The following is a 21,872-nucleotide window of genomic DNA, read 5'->3' on the forward strand; positions in this document are numbered from 1 at the left end:
TTCAACCGACACACAATTTTAAGTTAAAAGAGACATCTCATAAGACATAGTTTTAGCATTACTATTTATGAACCAATTGATACAAGAGGCTTTGCAGTGCTCTTCAGCACCAGAATATTTTGAGTATAAAGATATACCTAAGAAGTAGGTATAAATTAAGATATACCTAAGAAGTAGGTATAGGATTAAAATTATAATCCTACAACTTTTGTAGAGAAAAATAGAGGAAATTAAATTGTGATGGAGTTTTCAAGAAATCATCACTGACTCCTCCTAAATACACAAGTGTATGTAACCCCCACAATTATAATTGTTCTTTAGGCTATCTGGTGTTTTATGCCAAAAATTGAATTGCTAAGATAAACACCCCCTAGGAAAGAAGTGATAGTGAATTTACAATCATCTTATTACTTCAAAATTGGAAACAGGCTAGGTCCTTGGATTCCTGGGGTAGGTCACAGTTGTGAAATTCAGCTATGCCATTAGTCAGAACAAATGGCTGACCTAGTTGTTAACTGAATTCAGACAATTAGTAGATAAAAGCACACAACTGAAATCAGAAAGCAGGTAAAACATAGAGAAAAAGCTAGTATTGAATTCAAGAGAACAAAATTCATTCTATCCCAAAGACTCAGGTGAGGTACAAAAAGGGCTACAGGAAAAATGTAGAATGTTAGCTTGTTCTCTGGGAGAATAATTATTCTGAAATGATGAGGACAGTCTATGACCTTTATCTTTGGAGGCCTAGACCTAATTGGACTGATCTGCTCTTTCTCTGAAGGATTCCTATGGAACAAGAGAATCAGTTCCAATCCTTCAAAGACAGTTAGGGTCACATAATCTTGCCTAAACTTTTGGAGAACATATTTTATTCCCTGTTCTGTCCCCAGTCCATAAAACAGTGCCTGGCACATAATAGACATTAAGTATTTTTACTTATTTCACCCAGAACTTATTAGAGGCATCTATGTCCTCAAGGGTTCAAATTTGTCAATGTGCCTTGATTAAATAATACAGCAACAGTATTTAACATGTATATAATACTTTAAGTGTATGAAGCATCCTCACCAATATTATCTCATTTGACCTTCACAGTCTTTCTGAAGTAAATATTAAGTGTAATCATCATCCCATTGATGTAAAAAAACTGGGACTCAGAAAGATTAAGTGACTTTTTTCAACTGATTAAAAGTAAGTAGAGGAATTGGAATTAGAAATTAGAGAGGTTGAGTCTAAGTACTGCTCTTATATTGTAGAAATCAGATGTTCAAAGTTAGAAAAAATTCTGTTGATTTTCTGATCCTGGTGGCAAAGAAAGGAAAGCATATATCCAACCTTGTATAAGTACTCAAACATAGGCCATATCTTAAACCCAACATCAAATGCATGCAGAGTGCAAATAAGATGTTTATCAAATCAAAACAGAATGTTAACTGAATATAGGTATTTTCTAAAAAGAATGAAAGAGTAAAATAAGAGACATGAACTTAATCTAAGATAAAAAAAATAAGATGTGAATATGATTTCCAGAAAAATGAGTGAGACAAGAAAACAAGAGACCATTATTTGCTAATTTAAAGTATAGAAATCCTATTTTTCAAAAACTTCTTAATTTCCTGCTATTATACTCTTTATTACAACATGACAAAGGCAGAAGGGTATCAAAAATTATTTAAATAACTGAGTTATGGGGCGCCTGGGTAGCTCAGTTGGTAAAGTGTCCAACTCTTGATTTCAGATCAGGCCATGACCTCATGGTTCATGGGTTTGAGCCCTGCATCAGGCTCTACCTGATGGTGCAGAGCCTGCTTGGGAATGTCTCTCTCTTCCTCTCTCTCTGCCCCTCCCCCACATTCTCTCTCTCTCTCTCTCTCTCTCTAAGTAATAAACTTTAAAAAAAAAAAAAAGAGCTGGGTTATAAGTAAAATTTTGACCAGAAATTTAAAAAACTAAGCTTTTTATATTAGATTCTTTCTGATTTCAAGTTTTAAAAGAAGACACTAGCAAAATGCTATATGAAGATGGTCATCTAAATTTTAGGACAAATTGAAACCTTTCATAAGAAGTGTTTAGACAATCTATTTAAGAGTAGTTTTGCTCTATCTAGCCCTATAAGACATTCAGGGAAAATGTGTTCCATGGCTCCAGGACAAAAATAAATAGGTATCTCTACTTCAAAATAGGGAAGTTCTAATATCTCTCCTATTCCCAAACATGTGGTCAATTCGGAGCATATTACTGCTTTGACATCTCTTCTGTCTTTGCTATTGGTTAAGGTAGCAGCATCTATCTAAACACGAATCCAGATCATCTTTGTCTGAAAGTTAGTTCTCTAGACAACTAAAACTCTGGCTGCCTTTCACTAGGGCATGCTCACCAAACATCTACCTTGGGTAACATTACACATGAAGCTCTACCTTGGAGGCAAATGTGGTAGCTGAGAGATAATCCTTCTGATGGTTTGTCCAAAAAAGACCACATTATGACTACTCTCTGACAAAAGTTGTTTTTGTTTTTGTTTTCTTATTGCCTCTGTACTCAGCAGGAAACTAGGGCCATTAGTACTTTCATATCATTTGGATACAGGGACAGCCATACAAAACTGATAATTTATCTAGCCTACTGGCTGGAAGTATGGAAAGAAGTGTGCCTTCCCATTCAGAAATAGAAAAAAAGTGTAACATGGTTAGTATTTAAATTCAATTTTGTTCATTGCAGATAATTCCATTTTCATACTAAGGAAAGTTCTGAGTTTCTGCACAAAGTCTGCAGAAATACCAGGTTTATTTATGATATATTGACATTGCTCTTATGCTAAACATAACCATGGAAATTCCTCAATTTGAATTCACAATTTATCGGGGCACCTGGGTGGCTCAGTCGGTTGAGCACCCAACTTCGGCTCAGGTCATGATCTTGCCCTCCGTGAGTTCAAGCCCCGTGTCGGGCTCTGTGCTGACAGCTCAGAGCCTGAAGCCTGCTTCAGACCCTGTGTCTCCCTCGCTCTCTGCCCCTCCCCCACTCTCACTTCGTCTCACTCTGTCTCTCAAAAATAAATAAATGTAAAAAAAATTTTAGAAAAAAAAATGAATTCACAATTTACCTATGTGGATTAATAAAAGGGAAAGTAAGAATCCTTAAAAATCAAAGTTAATTCAAAATGTCAGTGTAACCCACACACTATTATTCATCAATCCATTCATCTATTTTAAAATACTTGTATTAAATCACTAAATTTTTATCAATGATATGTCCATTATCTATGATGCATCCCTTATGACTAAACATATTTATCCACTCATCTCTTATTCCTTCCACTTGTAAAATATTTTCCCTCTTTCAATAATGAACCCAAGTATCACATTTTCTACTTTGACATATTTGTTTTCCTCCTTCCCAGACATTTACTTGTTTATTATTATTATTTTTAATTCTATTTATTTATTTTATTGAAGTATACTAAACATACATTATTGTACTAGTTTCAGGTGTACAATATAATGATTCAATAATTCTATATGTTACTAAGTACTCATCACAACAATGCACTCTTTTTGGAAGGGGGATGCAGCAAAAGCAGATATTAGAGTGAAATTTATGCTATAAATGCTTGTGTTAAGAAAAAAAGTTCAAATTAACAACTTAACATTATACCACAAGGAACTAAAAAAGAAGCTCAGCCGAAATTTAGTAGAAGAAGAAAATAACAAAGAAAAATCAGCAATAAATAAAATAGAGATCAGAATGAACAGTAACATAACAATGAAAGTATTGACCAATTTTTCCAAAAAAAATAATAAGTAAAATTAGCAATGCTTTAACTATATTAACTAAGAAAAAGAGAGAGAGAGAGAGAAAACTCAAAAACCAAAATGAGAAATGGAAGATAAAACAATACAACAGATAACCATGTTGTGACAACAGATTACTATGATCAATTATACAGTAACAAATCAGATAACTCAGGGGGAAAAAAACCCAGATAATTCCTAAAAATACACAAGTTACCAAGATTGAATCATGAATCTTGAATCCAAGAAGTAGAAAATCTTCTAGACCAATAACAAGCATACAATTTGAAATATGAATCAAAAATCTCCAGTGCAGAAAGCCCAAGACTACATGGTTTCATTGGTGAATTCTAGAAAATATTAAAAAATATTAATAACAATGACAACCTTTATCAAAATCTTACAAATAATAGAATAAAAGGAACATATTCAAAATCATTCTATGAAGCCAGTATTACACTGATAGCAAAGCAGGATAAAAACAATACAAGAACAAAAGAAGTCGAGTTTGTCTGATGTAAGTATTGCTACTCTAGCTTTCTTTTGACATCCATTTGCATGATAAATGCTTCTGTACCCCTCACTTTCAATCTGCACATGTCTTTAGGTCTAAAATGAGTCTCTTGTAGGCTGCATGTAGATGTCTTTTTTTTTTTTTTTTATCCATTCTGAATCGATGTCTTTTGATTGGAGCATTTAGTCCATTTACATTCAAAGTAATTATTGATAGATATGTATTTATTGTCATGTTATTGCTTGTTGTATAATTGCTTCTGGAGATTTTTTCTGATCCTTTCTTGTCTTTGTCATTTTGGGTCTTTCCTTTGCACTCAAAGTGTCCCCTTTAACATTTCTTGCAGGACTGGTTTAATGGTCACAAACTCCTTTCTTTAGTTTTCATTTGTCTGGGAAACTCTTATTCCGAATGATAGCCTTTCTGGATAGAGTATTCTTAGCTGAAGATTTTCCCTAATCAGCACATTAAACAGACCATGCCACTCTCTTCTGGCTTGTCAAGTTTCTGTTGAAAAATCTCCAGCTAGCCTTATGAATCTTCCCTTATAAGTTAAGGACTTTTTTTGTCTTGCTGCTTTTAAGATTTTTTTCTTTATTACTATATTTTGAAAGTTAAATTGAAATATGTCTTGGTGAGTTGGCCTGCTTTTCTTGATTTTGATGGGAGTTCTCTGGGCCTCCTGGATCTGAATGTCTGTTTCCTGCCTCAGATTAGGGAAGTTTTCAGCTATTATTTCTTGAAATAAATTTTCTGTCTCCTTTTCTCTCTCTTCCGCTGGGACTCCTACAATATGAATGTTCTAATGTTTGATAAAGTCACTGATCTCTAAGTCTATTCTCATGTTCCACAATTCTCCTTTCTCTCCTTTGTTTCCCTTCATTATTTTCCATTATTGTGTCTTTTAGTTCACTAATTCATTTCTCTGCTTCTTCCTGTCTGCTGTTCATTGCATCAAGCCAATTTCCCATATCATTTATTGCATTCTTCATGGCAGTGAAGTAGGAGGACCCTAGGCTCATCTTGTCCCACAAACACAACTAGTTAACTATCAAATCATCCTAAATACCCCCAGAAATTGACCTGAAGATTGACAGAACAAACCCTACAACTAAAGGGAGAGAAGAGGCCGCATCAAAAAAGGTAGGAAGTACAGAGATGTGGTTTAGGGGAGAAAAGGATCATGAGTGCTGCAGAGGGGCGGGATCGATGGTTGTAGAGTGGAGAGAGAGAGAGAGAGAGAGAGAGAGAGAGAGAGAGAAGAGAGAGAGTGAAGCACACAGGGAATGCAGAAGGAAAATGTTTCCCCAAAGCCATTGGCTTAGAAAACAAGAGGGGCTGAATTTTCATGAGTTCTTGCGACCAACTGGGCTTAAAGCCTAGAGTGTTAAAGGTCAGCAGCCTTGGCTGAGATAGAGCCTGAAGGGCACTACTTTGCTCCTGGAGAGAAGGCAGGCAGACAACCAGGGGTGTAAAAACAGTGATCTAAAGAATGTACACAGTGGGGAGATTATTCGCTGTTCTGGGAGCACATCCCTGAGAGGCAGCATTCATGGAGATGCCTCTGTGGAAACAAAAAAGCTGGCTGATGCCATTTCCTTCCCCTGCCCTTCAGCATAAATGCAAAGCCACGAGCATGAAGCAGCACAGGAGCACCAATACTGGCTGCTTAACTTGCTTACACCATGCCCCACACCCCTGGTCTCTGGCAAAACTGCCCTTCACAGTCAAGTTTGCCTCAGTCCCAGCACAATGGACCCCTCACCCAGAAGAATGGCACAAGCCCCTGCCCACACCACGTCTCCTGACCAGAAAGTTCTGAAGGCCTCAGTTCTGGTGGACGTGGTGTCAGGTCTCATTTCAGACCAGAGCATAGCTAACTAAAACTAGCCACATTCAGGTCAGGGACCACACACTGTGCACAGCAGGCAAGGAGGACCTCTGCAGACCACTGGCCTGAATGATAGAGCAGCCAAAACACAACAGCAGAGTGCAGGTAACACACACCAGACACACTTCCTGAAGTGCCAGGCCCTGGGCACTACATGACCTCTTCTTCTTAAAACCATTAATTACAGAAACAGGAGACAAAACTAGCTTTTCTAACACAGAGAAGAAGGCAGAGACTTAAATAACATGTAAAGACAGAGGAATTTATCCCAAATGAAAGAATAAGATAAGGCCATCGCCAGAGATCTAAATGAAACAGATATAAGTGACTTAATTTTAAAGCAACGATCATAAGGATACTCACTGGGCTTGAGAAAAGAATAGAGGACATCAGTTAGACCCTTCCTAGACTTTTAAGTACTCCTCCATTAGGCCACCATGGCATTTGCACAAGACTCCAACACAGAGTTTATGCTATTTTATCATATATACTTTTCTCTCCAGTACTAAACGGATTCATCCTAAGGAAAGGTATCTTGTCATCATCATCTATTGTTTATTTAACCTTCTATCTACAAGGAAAAGCATAATACCTGGGACATATGAAGGATTCAATAAATGTCTACTGAATGATCAACTAACTGATTAAATGGTTGGATATTAGCAAGTAGGAGTAAAGTTAATCATTCAGCCGTTCTGAATTATATTTAGTCTTTCTCTTGCCCATTTCAAGCTGACTGAAATAAATATCAGAAAAGAGACAGCTATAAAAATTCTGAAGAAAAAAATCTTTCCTGAACATATCTGAGTAGTAATTATTCCTCTAAAATTTTTCTGTTAAGAATTGCTTTATAGGTAAATTAGGTATTTGGGGAAGCTTATGAGATAATCAGAACATTTTCTGCTTTTCACAGACCTGATTTACTTATTTACTTATATTTACTCATGAATATGAGTTAATAAGTAGAACAACAAATATCCTATGAGTAGAGTTCTTGGTTATAAGCAATAGAAACAAATTCTAATTAAAAATAAAAGCAACTGATGGGAAATTTATTAGAAGGATCACAATGGGAAGTGGGCAGGAGCCAATAGGCAACAGAAATAGGCAGCAGAAACCAAAGGAGCAATTGTGAGTGCTAGAATAAAACATTCTAGTGATTAATCCACTGTTAGTTCAACCACTCTTCCCATTCTGGCATTACTTGCTTATGTTTTAAAGTTCTTCAGGTGGTCAATCGACCTAGCTTAGGTTCATAAGCCCATTACTTAGCAGGAAGAGGGAGGTCCTCAACACTTCTGCTTTCATAGGGGGCAATCATTAACCGGTATTACCTCCCATCGAGACCACAGATGAGAGAAGACAGGAAATTCCACAAAACAAAACAAAACAAAACAAAACAAAACAAAACAAAACAAAACAAAACGGCAGGGTGCCATTAAGAAAGAAAATTGATGTTAGCCAGCCAGAAAAGTTACAAACATTCCTTATAAAGCTATCTTTATAAAACTATCTTTAAAAAACATGCAAAGCTATCTTTAAAAAACGGTAGAGATGTCAAAGATGAACCAGATATGAATCCTGCTGTTAAGAAACTTACAGTCTCTGAGGAACTAGTTGCTTTGGAATCATACCATATCACCATACCTTGGAAAAATTAGGACAATATATTAGGCTGAACTGTAATTACTAATATAACATCATTTTTTACTTATAAAAATGGCAATTTCACATGGTTCAACTTAAAACTTAGGCTAAACAGAAATAAACCATTAAATTACCAAATCATGAGAGTTCATAGGCAACCTATATTCTGTTTTTATTCCTGTAACCATTCTTCCAAAATATATAACATATATGTGTTTGACAGCATTAACCTCTATTTACCCAAGCATTCACCTTTATTTCTTTTACTTAAGTAATAGGGTTTCAGTTGTATCTGAAGACTCAAAACAAAATAAATTGTGGCATGTTTTATATTTCATATTATTCAAATGATTACATTTTAATGGGTGAAAATAAACATAGAGAATAGATAGTAGATTATATGACCAATAGGGATTAGCATTAGCCCAAGAGAAAAAACTTTTATGACCACTATATAATTGAATAGCTTTGAAGGCAATTATCATGCAAACTGATTGTGCTAGATGTTCAAGTTAGAGTAATATATTCAGAATAATAAGCAGGAAATATTTCTTTTCAAGAAAAGCACATAACTATAAATAGGAGAACAAATAGGAATCTGTATCAGAAAAGTATTGTGTTGGGGCGCCTGGGTGGCACAGTCGGTTAAGCGTCCGACTTCAGCCAGGTCACGATCTCGCGGTCCGTGAGTTCGAGCCCCGCGTCAGGCTCTGGGCTGATGGCTCGGAGCCTGGAGCCTGTTTCCGATTCTGTGTCTCCTTCTCTCTCTGCCCCTCCCCCGTTCATGCTCTGTCTCTCTCTGTCCCAAAAATAAATAAATGTTGAAAAAAAAAATTAAAAAAAAAAAAAAAAAAAAGAAAAGTATTGTGTTGTATCAGGGATTAGCAACCTTCTAAAATGTGCACCAAAATTTCAAGCTCTTACTCTTCAGGTTCTTCAGGATCATGGAGAAGATGGTTACCATGCCAACTTATAACAATGTTTCCATGCCAACTCAAATGATAACTAGTAAAAGTGTGTTATTTTTCCAATTCTCTCCTTAAGATAGCTCCCTCAAGCAGTGAACAGTGAACCGTATCAAGTGTGGCAAACTGGTACTTGAAGATGCCTGCCCCTCTCCAACCTCAGTGGCTAAGATCTGATCAGTTTGACTCTGAATGAATTGGATGGATGTATTTGGTACCGTATAACTCTCATGTGACTCGTGTCAGATTCACTCAGCTGAAGAGTACCCTTGTGATTTGGAAGAATTAATGCAACTTTTCATATACTTAATTTATTCTCAGAAATTTTAACATGGGGAGAAGGAAGAAAATTCCAAAAACTTTATATATTTTCATTTGGTTGTAAGTGTTTTAAAGTACTGAATTTCTTCTCTTTCAGTATTTTAAGGACAAAATTTGGATTTGTGTCAGGAATCTCCAAAACCACACTTAGGCTCGATGATTCACTAGAAAGATTACCAGACTCAGAAAAGCTCTTAAACTTACATTAATGGTTCATGAGAGCAAAAAGATGCCAACTGAAATCAGCAAAGGGAAAGGGCTTATGGGGAAAACTCCAGGAGAAACCAGACAGAAGTGTCCAGGTATCCTCTCTCAGTGGAATCACATGGATACATTCAATTCTCCTAGCAATAGTGTGTGACAATATGTGCCAATCAGGGAAGCTCACCAGAGTCCTGGAGTCCAGGGTTTTTAGTGGGGGGGGGGGGGGAGGGGGGGGAGGAGGGGGCAGTAACAGCGGCATGAGGAACTTCCTTGTACAACTGACCTCAACTACTTACACTCTAGCCCCTCACAAAGCACAAACAAGTGTTTATCATAAATCATACTATTTACATATATTAGATGATCAAACTTATCTCAAGGACTAGGGCCTCAGGCATAGAAAACCACCTATCAGGCAATATATTCCAAAGACTCAGAGTTCATCTCCCAAGAACTGATCAAGGATAAGTCCTAAAGGAAAACTTTTCTTTGAAATATGCGGAATTTGGCCTGCTAAGTTAACCCTTTCCTACATGGCAGATTGTTAATTGTTATATAAAATCTGTCTCCTTTATATATATGGTAATAATTTCACCCGGGCACATAGCAAAACAATTAGAAACTATATCCCCCATCCTCCCTTGCAGCTAATTGTGACCATGCGATCAAGTTCTCTCCCATAGATTATATGAAAATCTCACCCTACTGCTTAAAAGGAAATTGCTTTCCTGAGGCTTTCTTTGCTCATCCCTGCACAAATGATGATGAGTCAACAATCCAGCATCAACTTATGACCCAGAAATTCTGTATCACAAGAAATAATACATCACAAGAATTTCTCACACATGTCCATGAAGGGACATATACAGGGGAGCCTGAGTGGCTCAGTTGGTTGAGTGTCTGATTCTTGATTTCAGGTCAGATCATGATCTCATGGTTGTGAGATCAAGCCCCATGTCAGGTTCTGCACTCAACATGGAGCCTGCTTAAGATTCTCTCTCTCTCTCTCTCTCTCTCTCTCTCTCTCTCTCTCTCTCGTACATGCTCTCTCATTCTCAAAAAAATTATTAGAATATAAATAAATAAATAATAAAGGGACATATACAAAGATGTTCATCAAGCGTTGTTTGAGGCAACAGAAAATTAGAGGCTATCCAGTTGTCTGTCACTGAAAGAACAAATAAGCAAAATGTGACAGACTTACACCAATTAGTGTGATGCTCAAAATATGTAATAAATTTCATAATACCAGCCCCAGTCTAAATGAAAACCAGCCTTGGCAATGGAGCAGGGTCCTAGAGATCTCCCACCTCTCCAGCCCCGGAAAAAGAGAGCTTGGTGTTAACCCTGTAGATGCTGGATTGTGAGCAGATCCAAAGATCTAGTGAAGAAGCCCTCAGGAAACCCTAAATAGACTATTTCCCAATCCACGTAAAGGCATTTTTACATTTTAATAACTTTTATGACCACGACACACATACCAACTGAAAAATAGCCATGTATAAAGTACTAGGCATTGGTTAGAATAAGTGAACTACATGGTCACATTGCAGTATAGATAAAAAATAAGAAATAAAATTAGAAATATAGCAGAAAACCATCTAAATTAAATATATTTGCACATAAGCAACAGTATACATTTTGTAAGAACAAATAAACAAAATATATAACTTGTTTGCACTTATTACATGAGCAGAGGGAAATGGCAAAATGAAATGGGGATGAAGTAGATTACTAAATAAGAGGGGGGCCTTGTGTAGATGAATGATGATATTCCATTTACAACTAAACTTTCTCTGAGTTCAATAAATGCAGTCAGCTTGTCTCCACAAATTTTCTTGTGTTAATGAACTTATGCAGAAGAAAATAACTGGATCAAAGGCAAACTTTTGCCCAGATAATTTGTTTCTACCAAAAAAAATGTTTTCAAAACTCAGTTCATAGGACAGAGACAACTTATCAAGGAATCTGAGGAAAAAATACAGAGAATATGGGATTTGGGATGAGTTTTAAATTCAACTGGAAACGACTGAAAAGCACAGGATTTCTGCAAAAGAGAACATACCAAAAAAGCATAGAGCCTGAGGTGACTGAAGAGGGAATAAAATGAGAAAGCAAATAGGATGCACAAAAAAGAAAAGTGAGAAATACAACTGAAAACAGATCATAAGTGGAAGAGTTATGGATTCTGGTAATCAGAAGAAAATGAGAAATAATTGAATTTTGTTGTTGTTATGATCATAATTAGCATAACTATTATGTATTCAGGGCTGTGCTATAGGAGGATTAATCCTGCAGCTTTGTTTAGAACAGCTTATAGGAAGGGGGTCTAAAGTGAAGAAACCAATTGGAAGGTGTAGAGGTTCAGAGCCAGTCCACCCAAAATGTGTCACTTTTGCATGCAAATTATTTTGAGCTGAAAACAATAAAAAAAACAAAGACTCAGGAAGAAACTTTGACTTTCCTCCAACTGCCTAGAAGAATTTAGATGGAGAACCTAAATCCAGGATTAGAACTATCACTGTAGATAGCTACAGTATAATATTAACTAGGTAGTGAACAGAATGGAACTTAGCAAAGCCTATTTGTTAAAATTCCTCTCTATGCCCCATTGTTTATGTGACCCAGCAAATATTTGTTTACCAATTGTGAACTCTTTTTCATCTTCCTGTGAATTGTCTTCCTTCCCTTTGAAATCTCAGCCTATACCCTTTTCTTCCTAGATCCAGAGGACATATATATGCCATTTTGCTTGTCTTCGGAATCTTATGTTTATGGGGATTCCCATATATACAAACTTAAATTTTTCTCCTGTTAATCTGTCTCATGTCAATTTGATTCTCAGACTAACCAAAAGAAGCTCAAAGGGTAGAGCAAAAATTCCCCCCGCCCAAGAAAGACAATTACAATAATTCAGATAAGAGATTATCAAAGTTTCATCCTGGGCAAGATCAGAAAGAAGGTAGATATGGGAAAAAAATTGATAGGTAAAAATCTATAGACTTTGTGACTGATCTGAAAGTAAAGTAGTTGAAATGACTCAGTTTTGATGTTTGAATGATAGAAAACTATTGTTTCTCCCATAAATAAGAGATTGGGAAGCAGCAATTATAACAGTAAGAAAAAAAGAGAAATAATATTAATTTTGGTGTTCAAAAATTCTTAAGGGAAAGAACTTTTAGACATGCAAAATGTGAGCATTTTTCTAGGCCAAGTAAGAAGGAATGGTTAAAGATGAAAATTCAAGATGGCAACATTTTATTTATTTTTGGGACAGAGAGAGACAGAGCATGAATGGGGGAGGGGCAGAGAGAGAGGGAGACACAGAATCGGAAACAGGCTCCAGGCTCTGAGCCATCAGCCCAGAGCCCGACGCCGGGCTGGAACTCACGGACCGCGAGATCGTGACCTGGCTGAAGTCGGATGCCTAACCGACTGCGCCACCCAGGCGCCCCAAGATGGCAACATTTTAACAAAAGGTCCAAAAGGAAAAGCAAAGGAAAATCATGACCTTGGTAAGCAGTAAGGAAATATCTTCCATCCTGGCTAGATGAATATATAAATACATTCATTATTTTGCTATGGAAATATCTCTGGTACCTTGAAAATCTTTTGTCTCTTTGAAACCTAGAAATAAGGTCGCAGCCTAAACCTGCCATTATTTTCTTTCTTTTTGTTTTAATTTATTTTGAGAGAGGGAGAGCGCAACCACATGAGTGAGCACAAGTTGGGGAGGGGCAGAGGGAGAGGGAAAGAGAATCTTAAGCAGGCTCCACACCCAGCTCAGAGCTAGACTTGGGGCTCAGGGCTCGATTTCACAACTGTGAGATTATGACCTGAGCCGAAATCAAGAGCCATATGCTCAACCGACTGAGCCAACCTGGAGCCCCAAACCTGCCATTATTTTCAAATAGTGAATTGTTAGAATACTGGAGTGATTTCTTTTTCTTTTTCAATGTATGAAATTTATTGTCAGATTGGTTTCCATACAACACCCAGTGCTCATCCCAAAAGGTGCCCTCCTCAATACCCATCACCAACCCTCCCTTCCCTCCCACCCCCCATCAACCCTCAGTTTGTTCTCAGTTTTTAAGAGTCTCTTATGCTTTGGCTCTCTTCCACTCTAACCTCTTTTTCTCACTGGAGTGATTTCAGGGAGGACTGAGGCAGGAGTACTACCCAGTCTTGATGATTCTATTATGCATTATGTGTGCACAAACCTAAAGGTGTCTACAGACACTCCTCCCCCGTTGATGGCTATGCCCTTTGAGTTGGGACGGAGTCATGCACTCCTTCCAAGCAATAATCATTTCTAGCATAATTTGAATCTGAATAACAAAGCAAACTTTATCATCTTTTAACTGTTATTTACTCACTAAGAACCCTGAAATAGTTTTCCATAATTTCACTGATAAAAAACAATAGTACAATAATGGATATGCAGATGTTATAAGTGAGAAATGGAGTGAGATTTGTCATTCTAATCCAGAAGCATTCTTCACTTTTAAAACAAATAATTTATTTGACATAGCTAGAGGATACATTTCAGAGAGCATAACCAGTACCACATGAAGATTTGCAACTATGATTCTAAGACACGTTAAATCTTTTATTTCTCTCAGGTTCAAAAGTGATTTTATAACAGAAAACCATATTTCCCAAAGTGGTTAGAGATTTTAGAAGGTAATTTACTCAAAAGCTATTGTCAAAGGGAAGTTTTTGCAAACAAAGTCATAAATTGATTATTTTAAATCCCTCTCCATTCCCTCCTATTGGGCCTGCATACTGACATTTGAAATATCAATGCAATATATTTTTCATTTTGTTCAGTTTCACCTTGATGATGTACTCCTCGGAAGTAAGTGATGAATACTGTGTGGAGTAATTTGTTAAGGTTCCCATGATCCCCTAAAATCATTTGAAAATTCATTCTACTGAACAATTATTTCTTTCCTTCAAATTACCTGAAGGCCATAATTCTGAGCCAAATATGTATTGAGCATGTGTTATTTGCCAGACATTGTGCTATGCTAATTAAATACAGTCCTGTAGGTATGGAATTATAATGATCACATGATTTGGGGATGGGAGTTATTAACTCATTTTCATACCTCATAGATATTTCATCTTTATTCTACTCTGTAGGCTAAATCTCCATACCACTTTCCCCATAATTCAAATTCATCTTTCATACATCAGTGATATTTCCAGAACATAAATTTGATGATTTTTTTCATGGTTTAAAACTCATCAGTAACTCTTTTTGTCATACATATTAAAATCAAAACTCTTGATTTGCTTTCCAGGTTTATCTTTCATTTTTACCTCTTCCTCCCCCTTTTCCTCCTTCTCCTCCACCTTCTCGTCCTTCCACTCCTTCTTTTTACTTTTTATTTTTTTTTAATTTTTTTAACGTTTCTTTATTATTGAGAGACAGAGAGACACGGAGTGTGAGCAGGGGAGGGGTAGTGAGAGGGGGAGACACAGAATCTGAAGTAGGTTCCAGGCTCCAAGCTGTCAGCACAGAGCCCAACGCAGGGCTTGAACTCACAAACTGTGACATCATGACCTGAGCCAAAGTCAGACGCTCAACCGACTGAGCCACCCAGGTGCCCCTCCTCTTTTACCTTTTAAAATGAGTTCCTACATTTTACACTGTCCAGAACAATCAATGCTCTTCCATGTCTCCATGCCTATTCTAACAGTTTCCTCTATCTGAGATTTTTTCCTTAGCCCCATCTCTATCCCTGGCTAGCACCACCTAATGATCCTTATCCTACCCTATCCCCTACCCTCAGCTGGTCTGGTTAAAGATATATATTCCTGCAAAGACTCATTTCAAGAATTTATCTCATGAAAACTATCTTCTCAGGAAACTCCAACTCCACTTCCAACCATTACCAGTTGTATTCTGATATAATCACCTTTTACTTTTGGCTTCTTTTTTTCTCTGATCAGATTTGCATTATTGGATCTCTGAAATTCAGTCATATTTGGTTTTTTTATCTCTCTATTAGAATATAATCTCTTTAGAAAAGGGGATAATATCTTATGTAGAAAGTTTATTGTTGGTGTTCAATAAATGTTAATTAATTGAATGAATAAATACTCAATACTAGATCTATCTTATTTAGAATTGTCTACTCTTCCTAGGGACTAAATTTTTAACTTTGAAAGTAGAACAAATTTCCCTTGACTTTTCCCCCCACTTTAAGAGATCTAGAGTAGTGATGTATTTATTGCATAAAAAGATGCTATGGAAAGAGCAGTAAAATTCAGTGATTTGGAGTTGGAGTTCTGCAGTCTCATAAAACTAGATTTGAATCCCAGCTCAGTCATTTTCTGCCCATATAACATTGGGTATATTTTTAAACTCTTAAAGATTTTGTTTCCCCATCTCTTGAACAGGGATAATAAAAGCACCACTTTCACAAACTTGCTATGAAGGTTGAACATGGCGATACACCTAAAGGCTGGCCACAGAAACTTAAACTGAGAAAGCACTAGTCAGTTTTAGCTATAATTACATGTTACCACTACTACCAAAGTTACATAATGGAATCCAATTTTAACTTTCCAGTTCCAGTCTATTCTTCTGGTTGATTAATGCATTATGAGCATGCGGACTCCTCCCTTTTCTTCAATTAGTCATTTAACATAGGAGCTCTCAGTGCCCAGAATAGTTTCATGAGAGGCTATCTGATAGGAGTACAGCCACAAACATTGTGCTGTGATCAAGGTACAAAGCCATTTAAGCAATCTTGCTAAAAATATTAGGAAACCTGGAAACTTAGTCATCACACTGATAAAGTGTACTCCATGACACTTCTCTGGAATATAGGATAAATAACTGGATGGATGCATAGCCCTGTTTTACTTTTTCTAACTTTCTACTTGTGATGCATTGAAGGCTTTAGAATTTTAATTAAAATAATGATTCCATGTTTTTTAAAAGGATGTTATTTTTACAAGTTATATTTTATAACTTATTTCTATTTCCTCTACTTCCCTTCCTCTGCATTATCTCAAGTCCAGTTGTACACCTGACCATAACTGACCTACTCCAAAAAATTCCCCATGCAAAAAATATATACCCCTAATAATTAAGGAGAAAAGTGGATTCACTTTTTGTTTTATTTCACCTGCTTAAAAATACCTTTACATTAGAGATGATAATAGAGTTGATGATAATGATTTTTTAATCAAAAGATGTTCAATTTCAAAATAGATTCTCCATGAAAATTTGAAAAAAAAAAAAGTCAAAGGGTGATTAGAGTTTCTTTTTTTTTTTTTTTTTTTTTTTTTAAGTTTTGTTTACTTGAGAGAGACAGAGAGAGCTGGGTAGGGGCAGGCTCCACACTGCCAGTGCAGAGCCTGACATGAGACTAGAACTCACGAACCACGAGACCATGACCTGAGCCAAAATCTAGAGTTGGATGCTCAACTGACTGAGCCACCCCAGGGTGATTAGAGTTTCTTATTGCGTTTCTATCACAGACTATTTCTGTCTTCATGTACCTAGATGCGATGGTCTTTAATAATGGCTCATGCTTACAGAAAAGTAATGAAAGTAATAAATAAAAGTAGTCAAAGTAATGAATATAAGGGTAAAAATCTTATATGTGCTAACTGAATGTCTAAATTGTGACTTAGTGACTCAAAATTTCCCCCAAATTTGATGTTTAGTAGTGCTACAAAGAAAAATATAGTCTAAAGCTGACAAGTGTATTGTCAATACATTTTTTTTTTACTTATAATTCAATATACAACTGGGATGCTTTAAGAGATTAATTATTTCTATTTAATTTTATATAATTTCTTTCTTTATGACTATGTTCAATTATTTTGTGGCAGCAATAAATATACGTTGTTTCAAAAGATAATTAAAAAGTTGCCAAAATTAATGCTTTTAATATGAACAATTGTATTTTCTCTTCCTCTTCCTGAATACTAAGCTATATAACTTGAAAATATTATTATAGGATTTAAAGAATTCTCCCAACTTCAGTGAATGTAGAGAGCAGCACGGGGCCTTGTCATAATAGATGTTCAATAAGGGTGTATTAAATTGAATCTAAGTTTTCAAATATTTAGTTTTGAGTAAAAATAACTAAATCATATGTGAATTAACTCTATGCTGAATTCTGAAAACACAACTTCAGATGAGTTATTTGGCTTGAAAATTCTCTACTATAAGTATAGTTACCTCATCTGCAGGCAAAACCAACAGATAAACAGTAGTCACCCTTTATTTATGGGAGATATGGTTCAAGGCACCTAGTAGGTGTTGCGAGGTGAATAACGTATGCATTGTGAATAGCACGAGGCTACTACTGACCTTCTGGCCATATGTCTACAATTGACTGCTGGTAACTGAGTCTATGGAAAAAGAAACCACAGATAAAGGGGGACTGCTGTATTCAAGTTCCATTTTGTCTCCTGATAAAAAGGCATGAGAAGACTTTCTGATGTCAGTAGTACTAGAAAACTCTACTTTTCTCAGGTACTATGTATTTAACAGATATATCTCTGTTCTCAAGAAACAACATAAAACTTTGTAACAAATCAGAAAAGAATGGATGGAGGCTGAAATGGACCCGCCAACTTATTTTAAGTCCAATTATCTGCATTCCCAGGATCCCTTACACCAAAGGCATAACCATGTGGCCTAAATGTAGCCAATCAAATGTACCATATGGAGTTGGTTTTGTAATTTAGCGATGTAAAACAGAGGCTTCCCTCTGAGGAATTGATCTTCTGGCAAATTAAGTGGCAAAAGTATTTGGTAAGTCTTTTAAACCTGTGTAATGTTCACTAGCTGATTGTCTCTAGTGGCAGATTGTATCATAGCATCAGTAATAGAGCTAGTGTCCAGTCCCAATAATCACCTGCAGCGAGCAGCAGTACCAACAGTGCCTTCGTTACAGAAGCTTTCAGGTATGGTTGTGCAATTGTGATGCCAGAACATCTTGGCTTCTCTGTGACCCTCTCAGAGGTTCTTAAACTACATAAACTCCATTAAAAAGTTCCTTTCCAATTTAAACTAGCCAGAATGGATTCCGTATCTTGTAATCCTCAGCAAAATTGTCAGATTGTAGAGATTAAAAAGTTGTGGTTGTTGTTTTTGCTCTGATACTCACTAGCTGTGTACTGAAGGAAGTCAGTTATCCTCTTTGGGTAATGTTTTCTTCAGCAATAAATTAGTACTTGTAAACAAATTCTAGATGTTTCAAAGACTTAAACATAAAAAAAAAGCTGAGGTCACAAATGATCTACAAAGAAATATGAGTGTGTATTTACAATTTTAATAAGAAGAATTTTCTAAGGCTAAGCTATAAGCCATACATTATAATGTATAAATCATTTAAATTACAGAAAAATCTTTAAAAATCATGGGAAGTAAATACCTTAAGCAAATGACAAAATGGATGAAAGCATGCAATATATATGACAGAAAAAACACTAATTTTTAATATTCAAAAGCTCATATTAATAATAATAAAAAACAACATAAACAGATAATAGGCCTCTTGTACTCCCAAGTAAAATGAAATTTTATTTAAAAAAAATTTTAATAGTTATTTATTTTTGAGAGACAGAGAGAGACAGAGCATGAGCAGAGGAGGGGCAGAGAGAGAGGGAGACACAGAATCCGAAGCAGCCTCCAGGCTCTGAGCTATCAGCACAGAATCTGATACAGGGCTCAAACTCACAAACCGTGAGCTCATGACTTGAGCCGAAGTTGGACGCTTAACCGACTGAGCCACCCAGACGCCCCTAAAATGAAAATTTAAAAAGCCAATAAGCTCAAGGGAAAATGCTCAGTCTCATTTATGTATAAAGAAAGGAAAATCAAAATAACAATGAGATACTATTTTTCATCTGTCAGATTAGTAAATATGTTAAAAAGTTGTATGATACCAAGTACAGATGAAGATGTGGGAAACGAGGCACTTTTATTCACTTTTGATAAGAAGGTAAATTAGTATGGCCTTTGGAGAGGAAATTTGGCAATATCTATCACAAACAAAGCATATGTGCTTTGACTCACCAATTCCATTTCAAAGATTTTACCCAAAGGATAATCTTGCAAACTTTCATGAAAATATCTAAAAGGCTATTCATCACAACATTGCTTTTCATTAGCCAAAAAAACCCACAAACAAACAAACAAACAAACAAACCCAGATTTCTGAAAGTATGAAAGTAGTCCTTGTATATACATATATATGATATGATATATATGTGTATATATATATATATATGATAGAGAATCATGTTTTTTTTTAAGTTTATTTATTTGAGAGAGAGAGAGCATGCACATGCATGCATGTGTGCACATGGGTGGGGGAGGCGCAGAGATGGGGAGAGAGAATCCCAAGCAGGCTTCATGCTGTCAGCCCAGAGCCTGATGGGGGGGGGAGGGGGTTGGAACTCACAAACTGTGAGATCATGAACTGAACTAAAACCAGGATTCAGATGCTTAACCGACTTGGCCACTCAGGGACCCCAAAAGTAGGGTTTTTTTAATGTTTTTATTTATTTTTGAGACAGAGAGATACAGAGGATGAGCAGGGAAGGGACAGAAAGAGAGGGGGAGACACAGAATCTGAAGCAGGCTCCAGGCTCTGAGCTGTCAGCACAGAGCCTGATGCCGGGATTGGACCACAAACTGTGAGATCATGACCTGAGCCGAAGTTGGATGCTTAACTGACTGAACCACCCAGGCGCCCCCCAAAAGTAGTTTTTAAAACAACAGTAGATCCATGGATAGAATGCTCTGAAATCGTTAGAATGAATTTGATCTAGAATTAACATGAGAGAGATTTCCAAGATTAAATATTAAAAGAAAATAAGCATAGTGTACCTACAGCATTGTCTCTTTGGTAAGATTTTTAAAGCATGTTCACTAGTTGGTTGCCTCTGGTGAACAGACTATACTTAAAATTTTCAATACTTTCTATAGCTGTTCTTCTAACACGTGACTTTGCCACACCCCCTACCAAGAGGTGGAGTCTAATCACCACACCCCCTTCCTTGAATTTGTACTCCTTAAATGATTTGCTGTTGGCCAATAGAGTGCAGTGGAACTGTCACTTCTGAGGCTCTGTCAGGAAGGACCAGGATGCTTCTACCTGATCTCTTGGAATGCTTGCTCTCCTAGTTCTTCGTCTGTCACATTAAGAAAATGTGCCACCCAAGAACATAGCCAAAGCTAGGAAGGTGGCTTTTCAGACAGCTCTGGAGGAGCACAGAAACACAGGATTTTAAGCAGCAAACCTAAGGTTTATTTTTGCTCTGAAGGACATCACTGTTAGAAAACTCATCAAACCTGGAACCAGAAGGAGAACTAACAGTTCAGCAAAGAAGTGCACACCAAAAGAGCCGATGGAATTCTCCAGAAACCAGCAGTTGTCAATGCTGAGGAGGGATCCAGGGGATGTAAGACTGGCCTCTGAAGACAAGCGTTCCAGTGGCCCCCCTGGGCTCCCTGGCTGGCCTGGATCCCTCAATAAGCTCTTCCCGACTCTAGGGAGTCTTCAAAACAAAGTGGCATCTCCAGGAGAATGCCTAGCAGCCCTTAGCATGGCTTGCAGGAAAATGTTCGCTCATATTCCTGAAAGAAAAGCATTACATCCACCTCCTTAATCCTGTTAGACCTTCCTGGGATGGCGCCCCAAGAAAGAATGGAGGAAGGACCCTGACAGAGATGTTCCTGGAAGTTCACACCAGGTCCCTGTTCGTAGGCCCCGGCCACTTAGTGCCCTCCCTGAGCTAGTGCAGACATGCAGCGAGGACGCCTCTGGTCCTGAAACACCGCCCCCGCCAGCCCTTTGAAGGCTGGAAGGGCCTCGTCCTCAGAAGAAAGAAGCCAATAGCCAAATGGATACCTCTTCAAGGAGTGGGTCCATAAGGCTAGGATTCGACTTCCTTGGCCCTGCCGCCAGCAAAGAGTCACCCCCACCAAGAAAACTGGAAAAAAGACCCTCCCTCAAGGAGACGCGAGGCTGGAGACAGGAAAGGAACCCCTAGGAGGCGGGCGAGGGTCCCATTTCCGCTCCCTGGAGGTCTTACAAGCTGGATTGGGACAAGTTCGATGGCCCACACTTTAACGGGTCGGAAGGTGGCGGTGAACCCAGGTCCCAAGGACGCCCCCAGAGTCAGCCTCGGGGCCTGTGTCAGAGCAAATGAGTGTTGTGCCTGCGGCGGAGGAAGACTCACCTCCCAGCAGCAGGTGGTTTCAGCCTCAGCGGGTGACCTTTCCTGATGCAGACCGCTGCGGGAGCTAGCGCAGCGGCGGGCATCCTGGGTCCCGCGAGTCTTCCCCGCGGGGGCTCCCCCAAGCGGTCCGGCGGAGAGCCGCAAGCTCGCCGGTGCCCCGCCTCCTCAGAAGGGATCAGCGCTTGCGCGAATGCGGTAAGGGTCTAGGCACCCGGGCTGAGGCGGATAATCTGGAGCGCTTTTTGGGACTTACTTGTGTTGAAGCAGTTGGCCTTGAAGAAACAGTTTTTATACTTCAAGTTCGACCCACCCCTGAA

At 37.7% G+C, this 21,872-nt stretch overlaps 1 pseudogene; it reads left to right on the forward strand.

Annotated features, from left to right (window-relative positions):
- Positions 1–5,925: 5,925 nt before the first annotated feature.
- On the forward strand, positions 5,926–21,038 carry LOC147572007 (transforming acidic coiled-coil-containing protein 3-like; annotated as a pseudogene).
- The last annotated feature ends 834 nt before the right edge of the window (positions 21,039–21,872 follow it).

Source organism: Puma concolor, chromosome F2 (assembly GCF_028749965.1).
Source record: "Puma concolor isolate L17-30 chromosome F2, mPumCon1.1.hap2, whole genome shotgun sequence".
NCBI classification, from domain to species: domain Eukaryota; kingdom Metazoa; phylum Chordata; class Mammalia; order Carnivora; family Felidae; genus Puma; species Puma concolor.